Source organism: Bubalus bubalis, chromosome 12 (assembly GCF_019923935.1).
Source record: "Bubalus bubalis isolate 160015118507 breed Murrah chromosome 12, NDDB_SH_1, whole genome shotgun sequence".
NCBI lineage: Eukaryota > Metazoa > Chordata > Mammalia > Artiodactyla > Bovidae > Bubalus > Bubalus bubalis.
This window is the reverse complement of record NC_059168.1, coordinates 35270638-35297887: the sequence shown is the minus strand read 5'-3', so window position 1 is coordinate 35297887 and position 27250 is coordinate 35270638. Positions and strand designations below refer to the sequence as shown.

The 27250-nt window shown below is 38.8% G+C and overlaps 1 long non-coding RNA gene across 6 annotated transcripts in view; it reads left to right on the top strand.

Annotated features, from left to right (window-relative positions):
• LOC112578050 overlaps positions 1-27250 on the top strand; it is a 503599-nt gene that overhangs the window by 344966 nt on the left and 131383 nt on the right. Inside the window, exon 6 of one of the 6 annotated variants that reach the window (XR_006543320.1) lies at positions 19427-19579. The exons of the other annotated variants lie outside the window; for them this stretch is intronic. This is a non-coding gene — a long non-coding RNA (uncharacterized LOC112578050). Of the gene's footprint in view, positions 1-19426; positions 19580-27250 lie in introns of those variants that run through there. 6 annotated transcript variants of the gene reach the window in all.

The following is a 27250-nucleotide window of genomic DNA, read 5'->3' as shown; positions in this document are numbered from 1 at the left end:
ATGTTGGCAATTTGATCTCTGGTTCTTCCATCTTTTCAAAATCCAGCTTGAACATCTGGAAGTTCATTGTTCATATCGTGTTGAAGCCTGGCTTGGAGAATTTTGATCATTACTTTGCTAGCATGTGAGATGAGTGCAATTGTGTGGTAGTTTGAGCATTCTTTGGCATTGCCTTTCTTTGGGATTGGAATGAAAACTGACCTTTTCCAGTCCTGTGGCCACTGCTGAGTTTTACAAATTTGCTGGCATATTGAGTGCAGTACTTTCACAGCATCATCTTTTCAGATTTGAAATAACTCAATTGGAATTCCATAACCTCCACTAGTTTTGTTTGCAGTGATGCTTCCTAAGGCCCACTTGACTTTGGACTCCAGGATGTCTGGCTCTAGGTGAGTGATCATACCATCATGATTATCTGGGTCATGGAGATCTTTTTTGTATAGTTCTTCTGTGTATTCTTGCCACCTCTTCTTAATATCGTCTGCTTCTTTTAAGTCCATACCATTTCTGTCCTTTATTGTGCCCATCTTTGCATGAAATGTTCCCTTGCTATCTCTAATTTTTCAAGAGATCTCTGCTGCTGCTGCTAAGAGGTTTCTAGTATCTCCCATTCTAATCTTTTCCTCTGTTTCCTTTCATTGGTCACTGAGGAAGGCTTTCTTATCTCTCCTTCCTATTCTTTGGAACTCTGCATTCAAATGGGTATATCTTTCCTTTTCTCCTTTGCCTTTCACTTGTCTTCTTTTCACAGGAGGCCTGTTTTTAAGGCCTCCTCAGACACCTATTTTGCCTTTTTGCGATTCTTTTTCTTGGGGATGGTCTTGATAACTACCCCGTGTACAATGTCACGAACTTCTGTCCATAGTTCTTCAGGCACTCTGTCTATCAGATCTAATTCCTTGAAGCTGTTTGTCACTCCCACTGTATAGTCCTAAGGGATTTGATTTAGGTCATACCTGAATTGTCTAGTGGTTTTCCTTACTTTCTTCAGTGCAAGTCTGAATTTGGCAATAAGAAGTTCATGATATTAGCCACAGTCAGCTCCTGGTCTTGTCTTTGCTGACTGTATAGAGCTTTACAGGCATAATTATTGAAGATGAGGTCACACTAGATAAGGATGGGCCCTAATCCTATTACTGGCACCCTAATAAGAAGAGAAAACACACAGAGAGGTTGTCACATGCAAACAAAGGCAGACACTGGAGTGAGGAGTCCAAAAGCCAAGGAGGTCAAGGATTTCCATCAACCTGGCTAGGAAGCTTCCAGAGGTGAGAGGATTTCTTCCCCTGGAGTCTTCATAGAGCATCAAACTGCCAATGCCTTGAATTTTGTCTTGCTCCCAGAACTCTGAGAGATCACATTCTGAGATTCAAGGTAGGCATGAATTTTGGGGGCTGCTGCTGCTGCTGCTACTAAGTCGCTTCAGTAGTGTCCGACTCTGTGCGACCCCATAGACGGCAGCCCACCAGGTTCCACCATCCCTGGGATTCTCCAGGCAAGAACACTGGAGTGGGTTGCTATTTCCTTCTCCAATGCACGAAAGTGAAAAGTGAAAGTGAAGTCGCTCAGTCATGTCCGACTTTTCGCGACCCCATGGACTGCAGCCTACCAGGCTCCTCTGTCCATGGGATTTTCCAGGCAAGAGTACTGGAGTGGGGTGCCATGAATTTTGGGGGCACATTATTTAATCCAGTGTGCTACTTTAGGACTATTTTAAGGATTTAATGAGATAATTCATGTAAAGTGTTTGGTGAAATTCACTGATACATGATGAGTGCTCATAAAGTTAGATATTGATATGGTTATTACTACTACCAGATAGATACCCTTGATATCATCAAAGGATCATGTATTTGAAATCAGAGACTTTAGTCATTTGATCACGCTGTTAAAGATGTTTTTAAAATCCAAAGCTCAAATATTTAATAAAGAGATAAGCCATTCTCTATAAATATAAACTAACTACTTTAAAACTATTAGAAGTTTTGAGGGAGCACATGTTTATGAAAATATAGCCATAAAATACATAAAAGGGATAACATTTCAGAGGTATTATTAGGATACTTTGAATCTCGTGGAAACAAGATAGGAAATTAAGGAAAGAATAAGGATATCACTGGAGGAAAATGTTCTACTGTGCAGAGATGTTTTGTTGTTTAGTCTCTAAGTCCTGTCTAACTCTTTTGCGACTCCATGGATGTAACCCTCCAGGCTCCTCAGTCCATGGGATTTCCCAGGCAAGAATACTGGAGTGGGTTTCCATTTCCTTTTCCAGGGAATCTTCCCGACCCAGGATCAAACTCATGGCTCCTGCATTGGCAGGCAGATTCTTTACCATTTAGTCACCAGAGAAGCCCTGTAGAAATGTTAGAAAGCTTAACTACTCAGTCTCTGTTATCCTTTGTTCTTCTTTATCAAGGAAAATAAATTACAAACTGACAAGTAGAGTGTAAGGAAACATAAGTAAGGGAAAATGGAAGCTCAAGCCAGATAACTGTGGGTTACTTTCTCTTTTGAATCAAGTCAGTTCTTCAGAACTAAGGGAATACTTTTGGGATGGAGGTTGAACAAAGATGCAGAGGTGGAAAAGTAGCCACTGTTTTTAATTTTCAAGAATTGCAGAAAATGGAGAGATGCTAGCAAACAGGGCCTTGCAGAATTCCTGGCTTAGATATAGTATTTGCCATACTGTTTTCCTTTTTAAGTAGACTAATAAAGTTGGTATCTCCCCCAAACAAATTTTATAAAACTGATCATTGAATTCACTAAGAGTAACTAGGTCAAACTTTTCCTTTTATAGTAAATGATACAAGTATTTGAATAATACAGGTATTTGAATCTCAGCAGAACATGTGACAGTTTTTTTATAATGTTTTCAGTAACAAGTATAATAAATATGAGTATGACAATATCCTAGTTTGGGAAATTTGTAACTGGCAACATAACTTTATTCAAGGAATTTTACATGCATATAAAACTTAGAAAAATATAATAGGTAGGAGGGTGGGGTCACCTTTAAAATTATCATAATATGGATTTCTGGTCAAGATAGGACCATGAGTTAATGCTGTAATTCATATTCTCTGCTTCAAACACATAGATAAACTATGACAAGGCAAAATAAAAATTACACTGCTATGCTAAAATACAAAACAAAACTAAATCATAAACAAAGAAAAAGAATCTCCATGGATCTGACTCAGATGGAAAACAAAAAAAATGATAACTGTAGATGGACTACACAATTTCTGGCCCTTGACCTCAGCATAAAGTTGTGGTTTCATTCGACCCTTTAGGGACAGAAGAAATCCCCCCAAGTACTTCATGGGGGATGGGACCCTGAAGAAGACTCCTCGATTGTATCCAGGGACTGCTCAAGAAGCTTATGAAAGTAAACTGAGAGAAAAATAAAACCTTGCCATTATATGAGGTATTGGATGTAAGCAAGCAGCTGAAATAGAGATTTGCATGATCCTCTATAATCTCCCAACCAGGTCTGGACTAAGCTGTGCTCTGGACCACTAATTGGATCTGTGATTTTATCACCACCACAATGGGCACGAGTCCTCAATTTCCGTTAGAGTCCTGAGGGCTTGGAAAGTGACAACTGCAAAACCTTTCCATGTGGAGGAAGAACACAGAGAAGGATGGGAAGACAAAATAATAACAGGAACAAAAACTAAATATTCAAAATGGGCACTCAAACCAAAATTCAGATATGCATAAGTAATTGTAATCGCAAAAGACAGCCCATCAACACTCAAAACATGGATTTATTCCCAAAGAAACTAACCATAGTAACCATAGCACAAGGGATTTTAAATATGTGTCTAGAATACTTAAGACAATTTTTTATGAAAAAGCATAATGTTATAAAATATGTAAGCATAAATCAAGGAAGGACAGATGGTTATGTAAAAGGAATGTTAATAATGAAATATGTAGTCATTAAAATATTTTTAAATGGAACAAATTAGATGAACTCTAGATTATACCTGGTGAGTGAGTTTTTGAACCAGAACATGATGGTAAGAAATTCACTCAAACTAGCACACTGAGACAAAGAATATGAATGAGTAGTGAGTAGATATAAAAGGGAGACTTAAAAGTTCCAACATAGACCTAAAGGAGCTTTACAGGAGAATTGCAAGAACTATAGAACATAAATATTTGAAGAGATAAAATGTACAAATTTCCAGAATTAAATCCCTGAATCTTGAGACTGATAGAATGAATAAAACAAATCTACAACTTGGAAGATTATTGTGAGACTATAGTATATAAACAATAAGGAGAGACTCTCTTGCTAATTTTACTAATTAGCCACCATTGCTTATTTTCAAGAATTGCAGAAAATGGAAGAGATGTTAGACAAAAGGCCTTGCAGAATTCCTGTCTTAGATACAATATTTGCCATACTGTTTTTCTTTTTAAGTGACTGATCACTGAATTCACTAGAAGTAACTAGCTCAAACCTTTTTTATAGTAAATGATATAAGAGATGAAATAATACAGGTATTTGAATGTCAACAGAACATCTGACAATCCAGTAAGACAAGATAGGTTTCCCTCAAAGGAATAACACTTCAGTGGAGAGCTGACTTCTCTACACAAGTATATACTAGAAAATAGTAGAACAGTGGTTTGTAAGTGCTGCAATCAGATGATATCCAGCCTAAAACTGTTTAGCAATCAGGAGTTTTTCCCCTAGGCCTATATAAGTTGAGTTTTTAAATGTTAAAAATTATTAAATATTTTAGGAGAAAAGTTTTTAGTGCAGACATTAAAACCATGTAAAATGTGTACTGACTACAAAACAACATTTAAAAAGACAAATGTAAACCACAAGAATTAGAGACAGGAGGATAATTTTCAGTGGGTAATGGAACTTCATATTTGAGACATATTTGGGATGAGATGGAAATTTAGCATAACCTTTGCTTTGTTATAATAATTTATAGTTCAATGTGTTACAAATATAAGGACAGTTACACCTAGGGCTACTATTAAAAAAAAAATCAACAGTTGGAAAGGACATTTAGAAATTGGGACACTTGTGCCCTTTTGGTGGGAACATTAGCTGGTGCAGCTGCTATGTAAAACAGTGTGGAGGTTCCTTCACAAATTAAAAATAGACTAGCCATGTGATCTAGTGATTCCACTTCTGGGTATATATCTAAAAAAAAATTAAAAGAGAGTCTTAGATATATTTGCACACTCAAAGTCATAACAGCATTATGTACAATGAATAAAAGGTAGACACAATTCAAATGTTCATTTACAGATGAATGGATAAGCAAAATGTGGGATATATAGTCAGTGGAAAAAAAATAAAAAAATAAAAAGGAAATAAATTCTGACACATGCTACAACATGGATGAATCTTGAAGATAGTTTACCTTCAAGATGAACCTTGAAGATAGATTGGCTAAAGGAAATAAGCCAATCACAAAATGATAAATACTATAAGAATTGCCTAGAGTAGTCAAATTCACAAAGACAGAAAGCAGAATGGTGGTTGCCAGGGGCTGGAATGAGAGAGGATGGACGGCTATGGTTTAACAGGTATAGAGTTGCAGTTTTGCAAGGCAAAGTAATTCTGGAGATGCATGGTGGTAGTGGTTGCCTAACAATGTGAATGTGTTTTATACCACTGAACTATGTACATCTAAAATAGTTAAGATGGTCAATTTCACTGTTTTTTTTTTTAAACCACAATAAAAAATTAAAAATGTTAATTATTGAAAGAATAGATATATAATCTATGACACACACCAGCAAAGGGAAAATATAATACTTTAGTAATTCCAATAAAGGAAATAAAAAGGGAAAATAAAACCAAAAGACAGGTTAATACATAGAAGAAAATTAGGATGATAGAAGTCAGTGTGATAAATCTCAATACATTATCATATATTCAATATCCTGCCTTATGATGATACTTGGAGTACAAAATGAAGCTGGGCAAAGGCTAACTGAATTCTGCCAAGAGAATGCACTGGTCATAGCAAACACCCTTTTTCAACAGCACAAGAGATAACTTTACACATGGACATCACCAAATGGTCAGTACTGAAATCAAATTGATTACATTCTTTGTGACCAAAGATGGAGAAACTGTATACAGACAGCAAAAATAAGACCTGGAGCTGATTGTGGCTCAAATCATCAGCTTCTCATAGCAAAATTCAGGCTTACACTAAAGAAAGCAGGGAACACCACTAGACCAGCCAGGTGTGGCTTAAATCAAATCTGCTATCAATATGCAGTGGAGGTAATGAATAGATTCAAGGGATTAGATCTAGTAAACAGTGTACCTGAACTATGGATGGAGGTCCGTAAAATTGTAAAGGAGGCAGCAAATAAACCATCCCAAAGAAAAAGAAAAGCAAGAAGGCAAAGTGGTTATCTGAGGAGGCTTTACAAATAGCTGAAGAAAGAGGAGAAGTGAAAAGCATGGGAGAATGGGAAAGGTACACCCAACTAAATACAGAGTTCCAAAGAAAAGCAAGAGACAAGCATGCCTTCTTCAATGAACAATGCATAAAAATAGGGGAAAACAACTGAAGGGGAAAGACTAGAGATCTCTTTGGGAAAATTAGAAATATCAAGGGAACATTTGGCTCAAAGATGGGGACAATAAAAGACAAATGATAGAGACCTAGTAGAAGCAGAAGAGACCAAGAAGAGATGGAAAGAATACATGGAAGAATTGTGCAAAAAAATGTCAATGAACTGGATAACCAAGATTGAGTGGTCAATCACCCAGAGCCAGATATTCTGGAGTGTGAAGTCAAGAGAGCCTTAGGAAGCACTGCTGTCAGTAAAGCTAGTGGATGTGGTGGGATTCCATTCGAGCTATTCAAAACCCTAAAAGATGATATCAAAGTGTTGCATTCAGTATGTCAGCAAATCTGGAAGACCCAGTAGTGGCCACAGGACTGGAAAAGGTCAATCCTCATCCCAGTTCCTAAGAAGGGCAGTACTAAAGACTGTTCAAACCATTAGGCAGTGGCACTCATCTTCCATGCTAGTAAGGTCATGCTTAAAGTCTTGCATGCTAGGCTTTATTTAGCATCATGTGAACTGAGAACCTCCAGATGTCTAAGTGCTGGGTTTAGAAAAGATAGGGGAGCCAAAGATAAAAATTGCCAACTTTCCCTCTATCACAGAGAAAGTAAGGGAATTCCAAAAAAAAAAAAAAAAAAAAGCTACCTCTGTTTAATTGACTACACTAAAGCCTCTGACTGTGTGGATCATAACAAACTGTGGAAAGCTCTTAAAGAGATAGGTATACCACCACTGGAGTGGCGGCTACATGGGGCTGGAGCAACTGTGTGGTGATACCCCACATCCAAGGGCAGAAAAGCCCCAGCAAGATGGAGCAGTGGCTGCACAGTGCTGGAGTGATGTTGAGGAGATATCCTTAGTCTAAGGGCAAAGGGAAGCCCCAACAAGATGGTAGAAGGGTCGATATCACGTTTAGAATCAAACCCCATACCCACCAGAGACACTCGGAGGGCTCAAAAATACCTTGTGCACAACAGGACACAGAGACCCCACACAGATTGAGACAGAACTGTGTTTGGGTGTCAATTCAACTTAGATGCAGAGTACATTATGAGAAACACTGGGCTGGAAGAAACACTAGCTGGAATCAAGATTGCTGGGAGAAATATCAATAACCTCAGATATGCAGAAGACACCACCCTTATGGCAGAAAGTGAAGAGGAACTAAAAAGCCTCTTGATGAAAGTGAAAGAGGAGAGTGAAAAAGTTGGCTTAAAGCTCAACATTCAGAAAACTAAGATCATGGCATCTGGTTCCATCACTTCATGGGAAATAGATGGGGAAACAGTGGAAACAGTGTCAGACTTTATTTTTTTTTTTGCAGATGGTGATTGCAGCCATGAAATTAAAAGACATTTACTCCTTGGAAGGAAAGTTATGACTAACCTAGATAGTATATTCAAAAGCAGAGACATTACTTTATCAACAAAGGTCCATCTAGTCAAGGCTATGGTTTTTCCAGTGGTCATGTATGGATGTGAGAGTTGGACTGTGAAGAAAACTTGAGCACTGAAGAATTGATGCTTTTGAACTGTGGTGTTGGAGAAGCCTGTTGAGAGTCTCTTGGACTGCAAGGAGATCCAACCAGTCCATTCTGAAGGAGATCAGCCCTGGGATTTCTTTGGAAGGAATGATGCTAAAGCTGAAACCGCAGTACTTTGGCCACCTCATGCGAAGAGTTGACTCATTGGAAAAGACTCTGATGCTGGGAGGGATTGGGGGCAGGAGGAGAAGGGGACGACAGAGGATGAGATGGCTGGATGGCATCACTGACTTGATGGATGTGAGTCTGAGTGAACTCTGGGAATTGTGATGGACAGGGAGGCCTGGTGTGCTGCAATTCATGGGGTCACAAAGAGTCGGACACGACTGAGCGACTGAACTGAACTGAACTGAGGAGGTACAAGTCAGCAGTGGACTACTGCGGGGGCAGGGGCTCTGGGTGCAGTAGACCTGGGTATGGCATAAGCCCTCTTGGAGATGGTCACCATTATCCCACCATAGAGCTGTAAGAATTTACACAGGACTGGGGAAGCAGACTCTGGGAGGGCACAAACAGAACCTTGCCCACACCAGGACCCAGGAGAAAGGAACAGTGACCCCACAAGAGACTGACTCAGACTTGCCCATGAGTGTCCAGGAGTCTCTGGCAGAGGTGTGGGTTGGCAGTGGCCTGCTGCAGGGTTGGAAGTATTGGGGTAGCAGTGCCTGCATGGGACCTTTTGAAGGAGGTCACCATCATCTTCATTACCTCCATCACAGTTTGGCCTCAAGTCAAATAACAGGGAGGGAACATAGCCCCTTGGACTGCAAGGAGATCCAACCAGTCCATTCTAAAGGAGATCAGTCCTGGGTGTTCTTTGGAAGGAATGATGCTAAAGCTGAAACTCCAGTACTTTGGCCACCTCATGCAAAGAGTTGACTCATTGGGAAAGACCCTGATGCTGGGAGGGATTGGGGGCAGGAGGGGAAGGAGACGACAGAGGATGAGATGGCTGGATGGCATCACTGACTCGATGGACATGAGTTTGGGTGAACTCCAGGAGTTGGTGATGGACAGGGAGGCCTGGTGTGCTGCGATTCATGGGGTCTCAAAGAGTCGGACACAACTAAGTGACTGAAATGAACTCAACTGAACTGAACACAGCCCCACCCTTCAACAGATAATTTGATTAAAGATTTACTGAGCATGGCCCCGCCCATCAGAACAAGAACAGTTTCCCCCTCAGTCAGTCTCTCCCATCAGGCAGCTTTCATAAGCCTCTTATCCTTCTCCATCAGAGGGCAGACAGACTGAAAACCACAATCACAAAAAACTAACCAGTCTGATCACATGGACCACAGCCTTGTCTAACTCAATGAAACTATGAGCCCTGCTATGTAGGGCCACCCAAGACAGCAAGTCAGAGTGGAAAATTCTTAAAAAAATGTGGTCCACTGGAGAAGGGAATGGCAAACCACTTCAGTATTCTTGGCTTGAGATCCCCATTAACAGTATTAAAAGGCAAAAAAATAGGACATTAAAAGATGAACTCCCCGGGTTGGTAGTTGCCCAATATGCTACTGAGGATCGGTGGAGAAATAACTACAGAAAGAATGAAGAGACAGAGCCAAAGCAAAAACAACACCCAGTTGTGGATGTGACTGGTGATGGAAGCAAGGTGAGGCTGTGAAGAGCAGTATTGCATAGGACCCTGGAATGTTAGGTCCGTGAATCAAGGCAAATTGGAAGTGGTCAAACAGGAGATGAAAAGAGTGAACATTAAATTTTAGGAATCAGAGAACTAAAATGGACTGGAATGAGTGAATTTACCTCAGATGACCATTGTATCTACTACTGTGGGCAAAAATCCCTTAGATGAAATGAAGTAACCATCATAGTCAACAGAAAATGCAAAATTATCTCTGTTCATTTCCAAGGCAAACCATTCAATATCACGGTAATCCAAGTCTATGCTGTGACCAGTAACGCTGAAGAAGCTGAAGTTGAATGGTTCTATGAAGACTTACCAGACTTTCTAGAACTAACACCCCCAAAAGATGTCCATTTCATCATAAGGGACTGGAATGCAAAAGTAGGAAGTCAAGAAATACCTGGAATAACAGGAAAATTTGGCCTTAGAGTACAGAATGAAGCAGGGCAAAGACTAATAGAGTTTTGCCAAGTGAACACACTGGTCAGAGCAAACATCTTCTTCCAACAGCACAAGAGAAAACTCTACACATGGGCATCAGCAGATGGTCAATACAGAAATCAGATTGATTACATTCCTTGCAGCCAAAGATGGAGAAGCTCTATACAGTCAGCAAAAACAAGACTAGGAGCTCACTGTGGCTCAGATCATGAACTTCTTATTGCCAAATTCAGACTTAAACTGAAGAAAGTAAGGGAAACCACTAGACCATTCAGGTATGACCTAAATCAAATCACTTATCTGCCTCTTGAGAAATCTGTATGCAGGTCAGGAAGCAACAGTTAGAACTGGACATGGAACAACAGACTGGTTCCAAATAGGAAAAGCAGTACATCAAGGCTGTATATTGTCACCCTGCTTATTTAACTTATATGCAGAGTACATCATGAGAAACGCTGGACTGGAAGAAACACAAGCTGAAATCAAGATTGCCGGGAGAAATATCAATAACCTCAGATATGCAGATGACACCACCCTTATGGCAGAAAATGAAGAGGAACTAAAAAGCCTCTTGATGAAAGTGAAAGTGGAGAGTGAAAAAGTTGGCTTAAAGCTCAACATTCAGAAAACTAAGATCATGGCATCCGGTCCCATCACTTCATGGGAAATAGATGGGGAAACAGTGGAAACACTGTCAGACTTTATTTTTTGGGGCTCCAAAATCACTGCAGATGGTGATTGCAGCCATGAAATTAAAAGATGCTTACTCCTTGGAAGGAAAGTTATGACCAACCTAGATAGCATGTTCAAAAGCAGAGACATTACTTTGCCAAAAAAGGTCCGTCTAGTCAAGGCTATGGTTTTTCCAGTGGTCATGTATGGATGTGAGAGTTGGACTGTGAAGGGTGAGCACTGAAGAATTGATGCTTTTGAACTGTGGTGTTGGAGAAGACTCTTGAGAGTCCCTTGGACTGCAAGGAGATCCAACCAGTCCATTCTGAAGGAGATCAGCCCTGGGATTTCTTTGGAAGGACTGATGCTAGAGCTGAAACTCCAATACTTGGGCCACCTCATGCGAAGAGTTGACTCATTGGAAAAGACCCTGATGCTGGGAGGGATTGGGGGCAGGAGGAGAAGGGGACGACAGAGGATGAGATGGCTGGATGGCATCACTGACTCGATGGATGTGAGTCTGGGTGAACTCCGGGAGTTGGTGATAGACAGGGAGGCCTGGCGTGCTGTGATTCATGGGGTCGCAAAGAGTCGGACACGACTGAGCGACTGAACTGAACTGAACTGAACTGAAAATGACTGCAGGAGGTAACTTCAGCCATAAAATTAAAAGATGCTTACTCCTTGGCAGAAAGGTTATGACCAACCTAGACAGCATATTCAAAAGCAGACATTACTTTGCCAGCAAATGTCTGTCTAGTCAAAGCTATGGTTTTTCCAGTAGTCATATATGGATGTGAGAGTTGGACTATACAGAAAGCTGAGTGCCAAAGAAATGATGCTTTTGAAATGTGGTGTTGGAGAAGACTCTTGAGAGCCCTTTGGACAGCAAAGAGGCCCAACCAGTGTGTCTTAAAGGAAATCAGTCCTGATATTCATTGGAAGGACTGATGATGAAGCTGAAACTCCAATATTTTGGCCACCTGATGCGAAGAACTGACTTATTTGAAAAGACGGTGGTGCTGGGAAAGATTGAAGGTGAGAGGAGAAGGGGACAACAGAGGACAATTGGTTGGATGGCATCACTGACTCAATGGACTTGAGTTTGAGTAATCTCCAGGAGTTGGTGATGCACAGGGAGGCCTGGCGAGCTGCCGTCCATGAGGGCTCAAGAGTTGGACACGACTGAGTGACTGAATGGAACTGAATACCAGATTGTCTTGCCTGTCTCCTGAGAAAACTGTATGTGTGTCAAGAAACAATAGTGAGGACCCTGTATGGAACAACTGATTGGTTCAGGATTGAGAAAGGAGTACGATTGGGCAGTCTGCTGTCACCCTATTTGTTTAACCTATACACTGAGCACATCATGAGAAATGCTGAGCTGGATGAGTTACAAGCAAGAATCAAGATAGGCAGGAGAAACATCAAGAACCTCAGATATGTGGATGATACCAGTCTAATGACAGAAAGAGAAGAGAAAGTAAAGGCCCTCTTAATGAGGGTGAAGGAAGAGAATGAAAAAGCCAGCTTTAAAGTAAATATTTAAAAAAACTAAGATCATGGCACCTGGCCCCATTACTTTATTGCAAATAGAAGGAGAAGAGGTAGAAGTTGTGACAGATTTCTTCTTCTTGGGCTCTAAAATCACTGCAGATGGTGACTGCAGCCATGAAATCAGAAGATGATTGCTTCTTGGCAGGAAATCTGTAACAAACCTAGACAGTGTGTTGAAAAGCAGAGACATCACACTGCCGACAAAGGTCCATATAGTCACGGCTTGGTCTTCCCAGTGGTCACATACAGTTGTGAGACCTGGACCATGAAGAAGGCAGAGCACCAAAGAATTGATGACTTCGAACTGTGGTGCTGGAGAGGACTTCTGAAAGTCCCTTGGACCACAAGCAGTTCAAACCAGTCAATCTTAAGGAAATCAACCCTGAATACTTACTGGAAGGACTGATGCTGAAGCTGAAGTTCTAGCCTTTTGGTCTCCTGATGTGAATAGCCAACTCATTGGAAAAGTCCCTGATGCTGGGAAAGATTGAGAGCAGAAGGAGAAGAGGGCATCAGAGGATGAGACGGCTGGATGGCATCACCGTGCAATGGACATGAGCTTGGGCAAACTTCGGGAGATGGTGAGGGACAGGGAGTCTTGCCATGCTGCAGTCCACGGTGTCGCAAACAGTCAGACATGACTGGGTGACTGAACAACAACAACATGATGGTACTAACAACAGAAAGACCTAGAGAAAAACCATGCCGGATATTTGAACATAAAGGGATAGAAAAGAATTTATCAGACAAATGTGAACTAAAAGAAAGCTGCTGTGTCAAAATTAATGTTAGAAAAGATAAAATTTAAGGCAAAAATCATGTATAGGACTAAATAGAGTTACTATATATTAATCAAAATTAATCCACCAAGAATATGAAAAAGTTATATACTTGGCACCATTCTGGTTACTGGAGAGGAAAAGTGAATGCAGAGCCAAAAGTTCTGGTCCTCATGGACAGAACACAGGCAAATTTGAAAAATATACAGTCATAGTGGGAGATTTAATCACACCTCTTTGAAGCTGAGGGGAAAATTTTTAGAAGGATTTAGAATGTTTAAATAAGAAAACTAGTGAGCCTGATCTAAAATGTATTTAAAATTATACATGCCATTTGTAAAGATATATATTTTTTTCAAGTGCCCATAGAGCTAAAAACTAAATAACCAGGAATAAATTTAACAAAAGTGCTTAAGGATCTTATTGAGAAAAATATAAGATACTATTGAAGAAGGTTTTAAAAATCTGATTAAATGGAAAGATATAAAATTGCCATGTATGTGGTTACTTAATGTGAAAAATATCACTTAATCTATACATTTAATTCAGCTTCTATTTAAATCCTAATAGGAACTTTCCTGTGCAAACTGATCACTAAAATGTTCGTTGAAGAGCATAAAGTCAAGTATAATTAAGGCAGTTTTGAAGAGAAGTGTATTAGAGTTCTCCAGAGAAACAGAACCAATAGGATGTAATCACAGGAAGAGATTTGTTATAAGGAATTGGGTTACGCAATTATGGAGGCTGAGAAATCCCATGATCTGCCACGTGCAAGCTGGAGACACAGGAAAGCTGGTGGTTCAATTTCAGTACAAGTTCAAAGGCCTGAGAATCAGGGGAGTTGATGGTATAAATTCCAGTCCAGTGGGGATGAGACTCATATTTTAGTTCAAACAGGCAGACAAGAAGTAAGTAAGGGGCAAATTTCTTTTTCCTCTATCTTTTGTTCTATTCAGGCCCTCAGCAGATTGGATGGTACCTACTCACCCTGGGGAGGTGAACTACTTTAGTAAATCCATCGACTCAGATCCTTATCTCGTTGTGAAACACTCTCCTAGACACAGCAGAAATAATGTTTAATCTGGTCACCTCTTGGCCCAGTCAAGTTGACACAAAAAATTAACCATTGCAGAGAGGCACATGGTAGTAGTGCTTCCCTACAAGACACCAAGGCTAATTATAAATTAGGGCGATTAAAATAGTGTGGGGGGAAATGTGGCATTATTTCAGAGAGTATATCGAATGATGGAAAAGAACAGAGAATCCTGAAATGAACCATTAAAATACAAAATATGACAAATGACAGAGATGCCATTATAAATCAAGGGGAAAAGACTAGAGCAGTTAATAAATGGTGCTGGGACAAATCTTATCTCTGTGGATAAAAAATAACATCGTTTTATCCATAGACACAAGGATATGAGCCAGGAAGATGAAAAACAGAAATGTGGAAGCCAGAATTTTAAAACTTTTAAAACAAAATGTATGTTATTTTTATGACCCTCTGGAAAGAGGGAAATTTGTTTAGACTGGACACAGTAGGCACAAACCATAAAGAATAATATTCACAAATTTGATTGCATTAGTGCTATAAAAATATCTGTATAGCTATAAATAAAAGTCACATGTTAGAGAGACTTGAATGATTTATGTCAGAATATATAAAGTTAAAAAAAAGAGATACCAGTAACTCAGGAGAAAAAAAAAAAGTATACAAAAAAGCAATTCATGGACAAAGAAAGCTAGATGCTCAAACACTATAAGCAAAGGCACTTTAGCCTTTTGGTAATTAGAGAAATGCAAATAAAACAACAATGAAATAGAATTCCCATCAGATTAGCATAAAGTATCAAGTCTTAAAATACCAACTGTTGTCAAGATAGTGGAGGAGTAGGCTCTTGGTGTGTGTCTAAATTGGTTTAATCCCCTTACAGTGCTCCTTTATACTATAGCCAAGTAATTTAATGTTAAGGTTTATACCCTAGAGAAACTCTTTCACATGTGCTCAAGCACACACATTTTTGCAGTATTTAATTTTTTATTTTGGTTATTCAGAAGTTAAAATAAATTGACTGGAGCTGTATGTATCAACCCAGACAAATCTCAGAAGTTAAATAGAATAAAGCAAGCTTTAGAATATGACATATGTTTAGTTGACTCTTGAACAACATAGGCTGCCAATCCTCTGAGCTGTGGAAAATTATCTGCATATAACTTGTAGTGTGTGCTAAGTCACTTCAGTCATGTCTGACTCTTTGAGACCCTATGGGCCATGGCCCACCAGGCTCCTCTGTCCATGGAATTCTCTGGGCAAGAATACTGGAGTGGGTTGTCATGCCTTCCTCCAGGGGATCTTCCTGACCCAGGGATTGAACCTGAGTCTGTTATGTCTGCCTGCATTGGTAGGTGTATTCTTCACCTCTAGCAGCAGCTGGGAAGCCCCATATAACTTATAGAGGACCCTCTGTATCCAAGGTGACTCCATATCTGTGGTTTCATTCCCCTTGATTTAACCAACACAAGATTGTGTAGTACCACAGTGTTTATTATTGACAAAAATCCACATAAAGGTGCACCTGTGCAGCTCAAACCCCAGTTGTTCCAGGGTCAACTGTGTGTGTATATCTGTCTATCTGCCTACCTATCTACCTATATGTCTACTGAGAGACTGATATCATTTATGCAGAATTTAAAATATTAAATATTTCTATATTGTTTATAGGATATGTACATATGAGCAGTGAGCAAAACTATAAAATGCAGAGAAGTGATTTGAGGCAAATTCAGTATGGTGGTAAGTTCTTGGGAAAAAGGAAAGGAGTTAGGTTTTGGGAGGATCACACAGGATGATTCAACCATGTTGTGAAATTGTTGGTTGTTGTTTGATTTACTTTGTTCTGATTTGCTTTGTTTTAATATTTAAAATAAACATGGCCAAACATGAAAACTGTGAAAAGTTAGTTGGTGTGTAAGCATTTATTGTTTTAGGTTTTTCTGTGTGTTTAAAACATTTCACAATAAAAGTATATTGTAAATTTATTTTAATATTGGCCTAAAATAACATGGAGAACAAGGCAAACTTTCAAGCTAGTTTCTAAAATTAGATCCAAGAGACTGGCTGACTTAAGAGTGCAAATGAAAATGTGTCATGGCACTTAGTTAACTGTAACTCTTTAGAGATCAAAAGTAAAATAAATGCAGTCAACTCATTGCATATATATTTGGGGTGAAAAAGAATTCAGTTGCCCAAATTGGAGGGACTAATGGCAGGGAGTAACCTCCTTTTTCTTGGAAAGTTTTAAAACAGAACCAGTGACCACAGTCAGTTTCGGAGGGATGGGCATAGTATTTTCTGTGTAAGAGTCAGTGAGATAAGTACTAAGGTCTCTTTGGACAATTGTTGCTAAATATGATCATTTTATTTTCCCTTGTCAATTAAATAGGCACTTCTCACAGGGTTTTCAGGTCATCTCTTTTCACACGAACAGTCATTATCCTGTGACCATGCACACATTTTTACATTCTTATTTTAGGTGGTCTCAACTTTGGATTAGGCTTTGTAGTAGCTAAAATTATTCTCTTTCATGAGCAAATATTTCATTAAAAATGTCAGATGAAATCACTATTCAGTAGCATTTAATAACCACTTACTTAGTGCTACTCTCTAAGCTTTGTTTGTCGTTTCCTTAGATTAGAAAGAATTTTTAAAAGTCTAACAAATTCAGTTTTTATCCATGTACTGCTGCTGCTGCTGCTAAGTCGCTTCAGTTGTGTCCGACTCTGTGTGACCCCATAGACGGCAGCCCACCAGGCTCCCCCGTTCCTGGGATTTTCCAGGCAAGAAGAACACTGGAGTGGGTTGCCATTTCCTTCTCCAATGCATGAAAGTGAAAAGTGAAAGTGAAGTCGCTCGGTCATGTCCTACTCTTTGGGACCCCATGGACTGCAGCCCACCAGGCTCCTCTGTCCATGGGATTTTCCAGGCAAGAGTACTGGAGTGGGGTGCCATTGCCTTATCCATGTACACTATTCTCCAACTATTGAAATCAAGTTATTCAATGGTATTAAAAATAAACTGTATCAATATTATTGCATTGTTTTAGAGGTAGAAGTACAACATCTAACATTGTTTGCAGCTTAGCCTGCAATTTATTTTCCTATTTGTGTTAGAAGTAGAGAAACCAACCTTGGCCTCTGTCTCTGGAGATCACTTGAAAGAAACAGAGGCATGGTCCACTAAGATCACCCTAAAAACCATTTAAAAATTTATTAAAGACTTGAGTTAGTAGTAGGCAGATGGAAAATATAAGTATCCAAATAGAAAATAGATGTTGTGGTGCAGCAGGAAACATAGCTATATAGCCATGAAAAATCAATGGAAGTAACTCAAAAAGGTAATAAATCTCTCTTAAAGAATATTGTCATGTTTTCTGAGCCTGCAACTATAGCCTATATTAAACTTTTTATCTGATGAGTTAAAAGTCCCTTGCACTTTCTTATCTAGTAACAAATTAAGAGTGTTTTCTTCAGTGATTGAGTGGTGGGATAGAGAGATTTTTTCTGGAAAAAAAAACAATCTATTGAAGCCCTGTGCAATTATTCTGATAGGATCTTTGCTGCAGAAAAAACAAGAAACTATATAATTGGTTTCTAGTTTTTATGAGTAAGAATATAGTGGTGTGACCCAGTTGGTCATTTCCTGAATCCTGAAGGAATGCCTGTTCCACAGCCCATGTCTCCAGATCACAGATGCATAATTTGTCGGGTATTAGCTGCCTGTTTGAATCAAAATACATATAAAATGATGGTAATGGAAGGTGGGGAGGATGTCATGTTTATAGAAGAGTGACTGCTAAATAAGAAAGAGAAGTAATTTTTGGAATGTCTGAAAATTTTGTTCTTTTACTCAGAAAGTCCCAGAAAAGATCTAGTTGTGTTGCTAGAAGGCAGTTAGTGGGCATTTTTCAAGCCAGAGACTGAGAACAATGTTTCCACTCCAAACAATTTTAGAATTTGTGTCTAAATGAGCAACTGAAAGCTTCAGGAATGGGTGGTTCCTCATGCTGCCTGGACTCTTTGCATAGTGTTTGTGTCTGTCAATTCTTGCCACTTGTCTTCCCTGTGATGATATCTATTCAGAGAGCTCTTATGGAAAGGACTTTTTCTTAGTGAGTTAAACATTTATAAAGTGTGATATCTTAAGAGAACTCATCACTGCAGAAACATACTCCATGGCTAACATTTCCAGGTTGATTAGAGGCATTTCTAAATTGCTCTGGATCACATTGACTTGGTGGCTTTGAAAGTAATAGAGGGAAACCTTCAAAATAGTTCGACAATATTGGCAGTGCTTCAGAAAGAGGAGAACCAAATGGAAATGTCCCAGGGGAAAATGCACTGCTGAGACAGTTGTAATAGAGTGGATTAAGACAGGACAATGCATATCATGTTTTGCTCATGTATCAAGGCCAGATACAAACATGTTCTGTGGTCTTTTGTTATGAACCAAGCTTTCACTGCATATTGACAGCTCTAATTTTGTTACAAGGACATAATAGATTCATTACTCTCTTAGTATCCTAGTCTGAAAATAACATAGATATTTTTCTTTCAATATTATTTGAAGAAGGTTGCTTATGAATAAAAGATGTACTGGCTTTATGTGTTATACATTGTTTTGGCAAACATAGTTATGGTCCTCAGCTGAGATTTTGACACAGAAACATAGTAACTATATTTCTATTGTGTACAGAAGTTATTCTAGACAAGCAAATGTAATAAAAAGGTACTTTCTAGTCTACCAATTTATGACAGAAAATTTATCAAAGTTTTGTTATTGTATACTGTGTTTTGGCATGTAATTTTTAAGAAGTCTTTATTGGTTGATCTTAATATCATGAAAGGTGAGATAGATTGACAGGTTTTCTTATGATGTATAATATATCCTTTATGACTTGCTTTTTGGATAGCAAAATTGCCAATTCCTTTTTTTAACCTTCATATTTAAGGGGAAAACAAAATGCCACCTTTGTTTCGATTCTTCAACAGCCCAGGGAAGTACAATAAATGATATCATGGCCTGGAATTGAATTTCTAGCACTAAAATGAAATTTTGTAGAAATTTAACATCTTCTGCTTCAGAGGCTAGACAAATTCCATTCCAGTATATAAAGTGTCTCATTTGTGTCTATAAATTTTTTTCTTTTTTGGCAGGAGGAGGGAAGAAGTATGAAGGTGACAGCAGAGGATAGATTTGATTTGACTTTGTCCCCACATGGCTGAAGTGATTCTCTAGGAGATCTTAGGGAAAATTGGGAAGGGGTTGATGGCCTCTGTATTTGAAGAGAAGTAAGCATGAGACAGATACATGATTTTTGTCCTATTATTTGATCTTGTTTACTTTTTTGAATTATATTTTTTCTTGTGTACTATTGTATACTGGACTTCACTATTTTGTATACTATTGTATATTGTATACTATTGTATGCAATGTTTTATACACTATATTGTATACTATTGTATACTGGACTATATTATTTTGTGTACACTATTTTGCATATACTAGAAGGCAATGGCACCCCACTCCAGTACTCTTGCCTGGAAAATCCTATGGACAGAGGAGCCTGGTGGGCTGCAGTCCATGGGGTCGCTTAGAGTCAGACACGACTGAGCGGCTTCACCTTCACTTTTCCCTTTCATGCATTGGAGAAGGAAATGGCAACCCACTCCAGTGTTCTTGCCTGGAGAATCCCAGGGATGGCAGAGCCTGGTGGGCTGCCATCTATGGGGTCACACAGAGTCAGACATGACTGAAGCAACTTAGCAGCAACTGCACTATATTGTATAGTGGACTTCACTATTCCCTTTGGTGGGTATAAAAAAAGATGTACTCCATGAAAGCTTTCTTTTCACAAAGTTTTTCTTTTAAAGAGAGAGTTATGCACATATCACAAACCATCCCCCACAACACACATATTCATGTACACTAAATGCTATAAGAATGCTTATAACAGATATATAATCTGCTTCATGAGTTCCCAATTCTAATCTCAGAGCTTCAGAGCCACTGATTTATAGCTGTTTCTAGTTTGGTCATTTTCTTCTCATCAATAAACATTTATATATATAATTCTGGATTTAGACATTAAACTTCTTAATATGCCAAAGATTTAGCTTTACTGCACTCAATATGCCAGCAAATTTGGAAAACTCAGCAGAGGCCACAGGACTGGAAAAGGTCAGTTTTCATTCCAATCCCAAAGAAAGGCAATGCCAAAGATGCTCAAACTACTGCACAATTGCACTCATCTCACATGCTAGTAAAGTAATGCTCAAAATTCTCCAAGCCAGGCTTCAGCAATACATGAACCATGAACTTCCAGATGTTCAAGCTGGTTTTAGAAAAGGCAGAGGAACCAGAGATCAAATTGCCAACATCTGCTGGATCATGGAAAAAGCAAGAGAGTTCCAGAAAAACATCTACTTCTGCTTTATTGACTATGCCAAAGCTTTTGACTGTGTGGATCACAATAAACTGTGGAAAATTCTGAAAGAGCTGGGTATACCAGACCACCTGACCTGCCTCTTGAGAAACCTATCTTCAGGTCAGGAAGCTACAGTTAGAACTGGACATGGAACAACAGACTGGTTCCAAATAGGAAAATGAGTACATCAAGGCTGTTTGTTGTCACCCTGCTTATTTAACTTCTATGCAGAGTACATCATGAGAAATGCTGGGCTGGAAGAAGCGGGCTGGAAGAAGCACAAGCTGGAATCAAGATTGCCGGGAGAAATATCAATAACCTCAGATATGCAGATGACACCACCCTTATGGCAGAAAGTGAAGAGGAACTAAAAACCTTTTGATGAAAGTGAAAGTGGAGAGTGAAAAAGTTGGCTTAAAGCTCAACATTCAGAAAACAAAGATCATGGCATCTGGTCTCATCACTTCATGGGAAATAGATGGGGAAACAGTGGAAACAGTGTCAGACTTTATATTTTGGGCTCCAAAATCATTGCAGATGGTGATTGCAGCCATGAAATTAAAAGACGCTTACTCCTTGGAAGGAAAGTTATGACCAACCTAGATAGCATTATTGAAAAGTAGAGATATTACTTTGCCAACAAAGGTCCGTCTAGCCAAGGCTATGGTTTTCCAGTGGTCATGTATGGATGTGAGAGTTGGACTGTGAAGAAGGCTGAGCGCCTAAGAATTGATGCTTTTGAACTGTGGTGTTGGAGAAGACTCTTGAGAGTCCCTTGGAGTGCAAGGAGATCCAACCAGTCCATCCTAAAGGAGATCAGTCCTGGGTGTTCATTGGAAGGAGTGATGCTAAAGCTGAAACTCCAGTACTTTGGCCACCTCATGCAAAGAGTTGACTCATTGGAAAAGACCCTGATGCTGGGAGGGATTGGGGGTAGGAGAAGAGGATGATAGAGGATGAGATGGCTGGATGGCATCACCAACTCGATGGACATGAGTTTGAGTAAACTCCGGGAGTTGGTGATGGACAGGGAGGCCTGACGTGCTGTGATTCATGGGGTAGCAAAGAGCTGGACACGACTGAGCAACTGAACTGAACTGATATGCTCTATCAGATAGAAAAGTGTCTAACTATAATTTTTTCCTCCATTTTGTGGCATGCTTAGAACACTTTTCAGTTTCTGTTGGTTGTTTTTATATCTTCAAATATTAATGATTAAATCTCTATATCTGTGTCACTATCTACATGAAGTATGTATCTTTTAATGTGTGTTTATTTTTATAGTCATAGTTGACTTATTATCTAAGGTCAAAAGGGAAAGTTTGAAACCAACTTACGTGGCAAACTTCCCTGGGAATGCCTTGTGTAACATAGCAGCCTTATCAATGCACTGATTTTCACATGGTGCTCTGTAGATCACTAGGAGTATCTTCAGGTGTTTCACTATCGATGATCTTTCTCTTCTGCTATTCTGCAGATCATTTGTCTTTTTGTTTTTCTGTGTCCTATGTTTTGATTTTTGTTTTAAAATGAGGCTGGTTTCCAGGATACATGGATTCTAGCCCAGCTCTTCTAACTTGCTTTGTTACTTTGACTAGTCGTTTTGGCTCTCAAAAGCAGCACCAAGCAACAAGAAGATGGGATTGTATTGGGCTGCTCAGGCTGCCATTACAAAGTATCATAGACTGAGTGGCTTAAACAACAGAAATTTACTTTATCATAGATCTGGAGGCTAGAAGTCCAAAACCAAGGTTTCAGCAGGGTTGGGCATTTTCTGAGGCTTCTCTCAGCTTGTGCATGGTAATCTATTTTTTTTCTTTTTAAGAATTTTAAAACTTTATTTTTTAACATTGAAGCCTTAATTGGCTTGACTCAATTTTTTGTCTTTTTTTAAAATTTATTTATTTTAATTGAAGGATAATTGCTTTGCAGAATTTTGTTGTTTTCTGTCAGACTTCAACATGAATCAGCCTTAGGTTTACATATATCCCCTCCTTCTTGAACCTTCTCTTTTTTAACTTTTTATTTTATATTGGAGTATAGCTGATTCACAACATGGTGATAGTTTCAGGTGGACAGCAAAGGGATTCAGCCATACGTACACATGTACCCATTCTCCCCTACACTCGCCTCCCTCCCATCCAGGCTGCCATATAACACTGAGCAAAGTACCCTGTGCTACATAGTATTTCCTTGTTGGTTGCTGTTGCTTAGTTGCTAAGTCATGTCCAACTCTTTTGTGACCCCTTGGGCTATAATCTGGCAGGCTCCTCTCTCCAAAGGATTTTCCAGGCAAGAATACTGGAGTCAGCTGCCATTCCCTTCTTCAGGGAGTCTTCTCAGCCCAGGGATCAAATCTGTGTCTCCTGTGTTTGAGACAGATCCTTCACCACTGAGCCTCATGGGAAGCCCCCTTGTTGGTTTAAATATAGCAGTGGCTGCGTTTATATTGTGTCCTCAGATGGTCTTCTCTCTGCCTCTGTTTTTTAATTTTTTCTTAATAAGGACACCAGTCATTTTGGATTATATCCCACACCATTAACCTCATTTTAACTTAATTATTTCTTTAAAAATCTTATATCCAAATACAGTCACATTCTGAGACTTTTAGCATATGAATTTGGTGGTGGTGGGGGGCACAATTTAGTCAACAAGATTGGTAATCTCCAATTTTATTTGACTCTAAAATTAAATGAATATTGCTAACCAAGAAGCAGGGACTTGTTCATATTTAATATTTATTATTTAATTTGTAGGTAAAGACAGTATGATGCAGAAAACAATCACTGGTCTTTTCACTGTGTCTTACACAATTGTACAATAGATATTTCTGCCTCTAGGTTTTTCCCTCTGACTTAGCTGCTGACTGGTAATCAAAAATTTTCATTCCTGGGTCACCACAAAGGGCTACATGTAATGTTGGGTATTAAAAAAAAAATACAAACATAAAACAGGAACAGTTAAAAAAAACCCAGCCCAGGTTTATCCAATAGGAAAGTAAGTCTTAGAACAAACATCTGGAAGGGCCAATGGATCACAATTTCTTACTGTAAATATAAGCAAGTGATTAAAAGCCAACTTGGTGACTGGGTGGTAAAAAGAATTCACCTGCCAATGCAGAAGACACTGGTTCAGTCTCTGGACTGGGAAGTTTCCCTGGAGAAGGAAATGGCAATCCACTCCAGTATTCTTGCCTGGGAAATCCCATGGACAGAGCAGACTGGCGGGCTAGGGTCCATAGGGTTGCAGAAGAGACGGACATGACTTAATGTTAATGTAAACATTAACAACAAAAGCTGATTTACCAAATTTAACTCTGCAGTTCGAGAGTATGGTTCCAAATATTACTCCTGACTAGTTGCAAGAAAGGTAAATGCTAATATCCTCTACTCAGAATTAAGGAACTTCCTATCTTTTGGATACATCCTGACAATATAAGATGAAACCAGTTGTCTATTTAATACATTTTTGGGGCATGGATCTTTTGCTATAACTGCATACCCAGTGTGAAAAGAGGTCAGGTATACACAGGATATCTTTCCCCAGCATTTTATTTTCAATGTCTTTTTTATTTACCTTTAAAAAGCTTGTTTTTTTCTTTAGTCTAATAATATTAAGGGGGGTACTTATACCATTATCATGATATAATTTTTAATATAATGTAGTTATATTTAAATCTACTGTTTTTCTATTTATTTTCTGTTTAATCCCAATGGTTCTTCCATTCCCTGCTGCTGCTGCTGCTAAGTCGCTTCAGTCATGGCCGATTTTGTGCGACCCCATAGATGGCAGCCCACCAGGCTCCCCCATCCCTGGGATTCTCCAGGCAAGAACACTGGAGTGGGTTGCCATTTCCTTCTCCAATGTATGAAAGTGAAAAATGAAAGTGAAGTCGTTCAATCATGTCCGACTCTTCACGACCCCATGGACTGCAGCCTACCAGGCTCTTCTGTCCATGGGATTTTCCAGGCAAGAGTACTGGAGTGGGGTGCCATTCTATTCCCTAGGGTTAGCCAAATAACCTATTGAATTTAGTATTCAATATTGAATATGAAGTATTGAAAATGGTGTTATCTTTTGGCTATACCCTTTTATATTTTTTGAAGAAGTCACTCTAACAGTATCATGACTTATTTTAAATTAATATTATACTACTTGATGTCTAATGTAGCCAACTTAAATAGTATAATTTCATTCATCCCCTCCCAATCTTTGTGCTGTTAGATTTTTTCAGCTCTAGATTTGTTTACTTTATAGGGTAATAGTCACAAGTCATAGAAAGTAGGGCTCAGATGTACCCTTGGGAGGTCACCATTCAGCTCTATGCTATCACTTTTCTATTTAAAACTCTCCAGTTTCTTCATCTATCCCTCAGAGTTAAAGACAAAGTCCTAAAAATGGACTGCAAGTTCTTATACAGGACTCCCTGTCTTTGACCTCATATCTAACTAATTTTCTTTTTTCTCTTTCTACTCCAGGAACACTGTCATCCTTTAATTTTGAAGCATAGCAATCATGTACTCCTCAGGGCAATAAACTTAATGGAACACTTTTGCTCCAAATTCCAAGCTCTCACGCCTTCATTTTAGGGCTTTGATCTGAGGTTTCCTTCTTATTGAGGCTTTTCTGGACTTTCTGTTTAAAATTGTAACTCTTCCAAGCATCCTTTCCTATTTCCCACAGTCAGTCATTGTCTTCCCCACCCCCCGACAACATATCACTCATTTCTAATGTATATTCTATTTATTATTTTGCTTACTGTCAGCCTCAGTGACAGTGCAGATGGAAAATGAGAGTACTATGAAGGCAGAAGTTTTTGTTTATTTTGTTTACTATATTAAACATAACACAATAGCATAGGGAACTATACTCAGTACTCTGTAACGATCTCTATGGGAAAAGAATCTAAAAAAAAAAACCAGTGGATATAAGTGTAACTGATTCACTTTGCTGTACTGCAGAAACTAACACAACATTATAAAACAACTAACTATACTTGAATAAAAATTAACTTTAAAAAACACATAGTAAATAGTAAGTATTTCTTGAATAAATGAATATATGTTTTGAGACTTCCATTTTCACTATTGAGAAATCTGTCAGTTTGGTTATTTTTATTTTGTGGATAAAAATACTTTCTGACTAATGATATTCTTATAGAGTTTCTGGTTTCATGGAACAGTAGCTATGAACACATTTATTTTTATGTATTCTGCTTAATGTAGGTTATATTTCCACACCTTGGATTCATTTCTTTCTTTAGCTCTAGAAAATTTGTAGCAGTCATACTTTATGTGTAACTTCTCTTCTTTCTCTTCTCACCTATGGGACTCTGATGCTATCTTCTTTCTTTCATTATTTTTTCATAACATCCACCATAACTACTATCTACTACATATCTAGTACATATCCAGTATCACAGATGCTACACATCTACCACATAACTACTGTCTGCTACATAACGATTATCTACCTCCTACTTGCTTTGGATCTTTTTTCCCTCACCTTTTTCCTTCAGGGAGTAGAAAGTGACTAATATACATTTGATGCTTAATGAAACCTTATTGAATGCTTATAGAATGGGTGAATAAATAAATATTAGCTGTTTTCTTTCTATTCTCAATATTGAACTTCTCTTTCAAATTTTCCATCTGCATTTCTATCTGTGCTACATATGAAATAATTTCTTAAATGATGTCTCTGAATTCATCTTTTCAGTTTTGCTTATTCCGTTGTTTATCTATTAATATTTTTATTTCAACCATTTTTAAATTTCTTTTTTAAGGCAGATGTATTAAAGTTAATTGATGCACAATAAACTGCACACATTTAATGTATACAGTTTGATGAGTTTGCTCACTACTGTAATCAAGGCAATAGCCATATTCACTTCAGTTCAGTTCAGTCACTCAGTCATGTCTGACTCTTTGCGACCCCATGGACCACAGCGCACCAGGCCTCCCTGTCCATCATCAACTTCTGGAGTTTACCCAAACTCATTTCCATTGAGTTGATGATGCCATCTAACCATCTCATCCTCTGTTGTCCCCTTCTCCTTCCACTGTTAATCATTCCCAGCATCAGGGTCTTTTCAATGAGTCAGTTGTTTGCATCAGGTGGCCAAAGTATTGGAGTTTCAGCTTCATCATCAGTCCTTCCAATGAATATTCAGAACTGATTTTTCTCTAGGATGGACTGGTTGGATCTCCTTGCTATCCAAGGGACTCTCAAGAATCTTCCCAACACCATGCTTCAAATGCATCAATTCTTCAGCACTCAGCTTTCTTTATAGTCCAACTCTCACATCTATATATGACTACTGGAAAAACCAAAGCTTTGACAAAATGGACCTTTGTTGGCAAAGTAATGTCTCTGCTTTTTAATATGCCATCTAGGTTGACATAGCTTTTCTTCTAAGGAGGAAGCATCTTTTAATTTCATGGCTGCAGTCACCATCTCTAGTGATTTTGGAGCCCAAAAAAAGTCTGTCATTGTTTCCACTGTTTCCCCATCTATTCGACATGAAGTGATGGGACCAGATGCCATGATATTA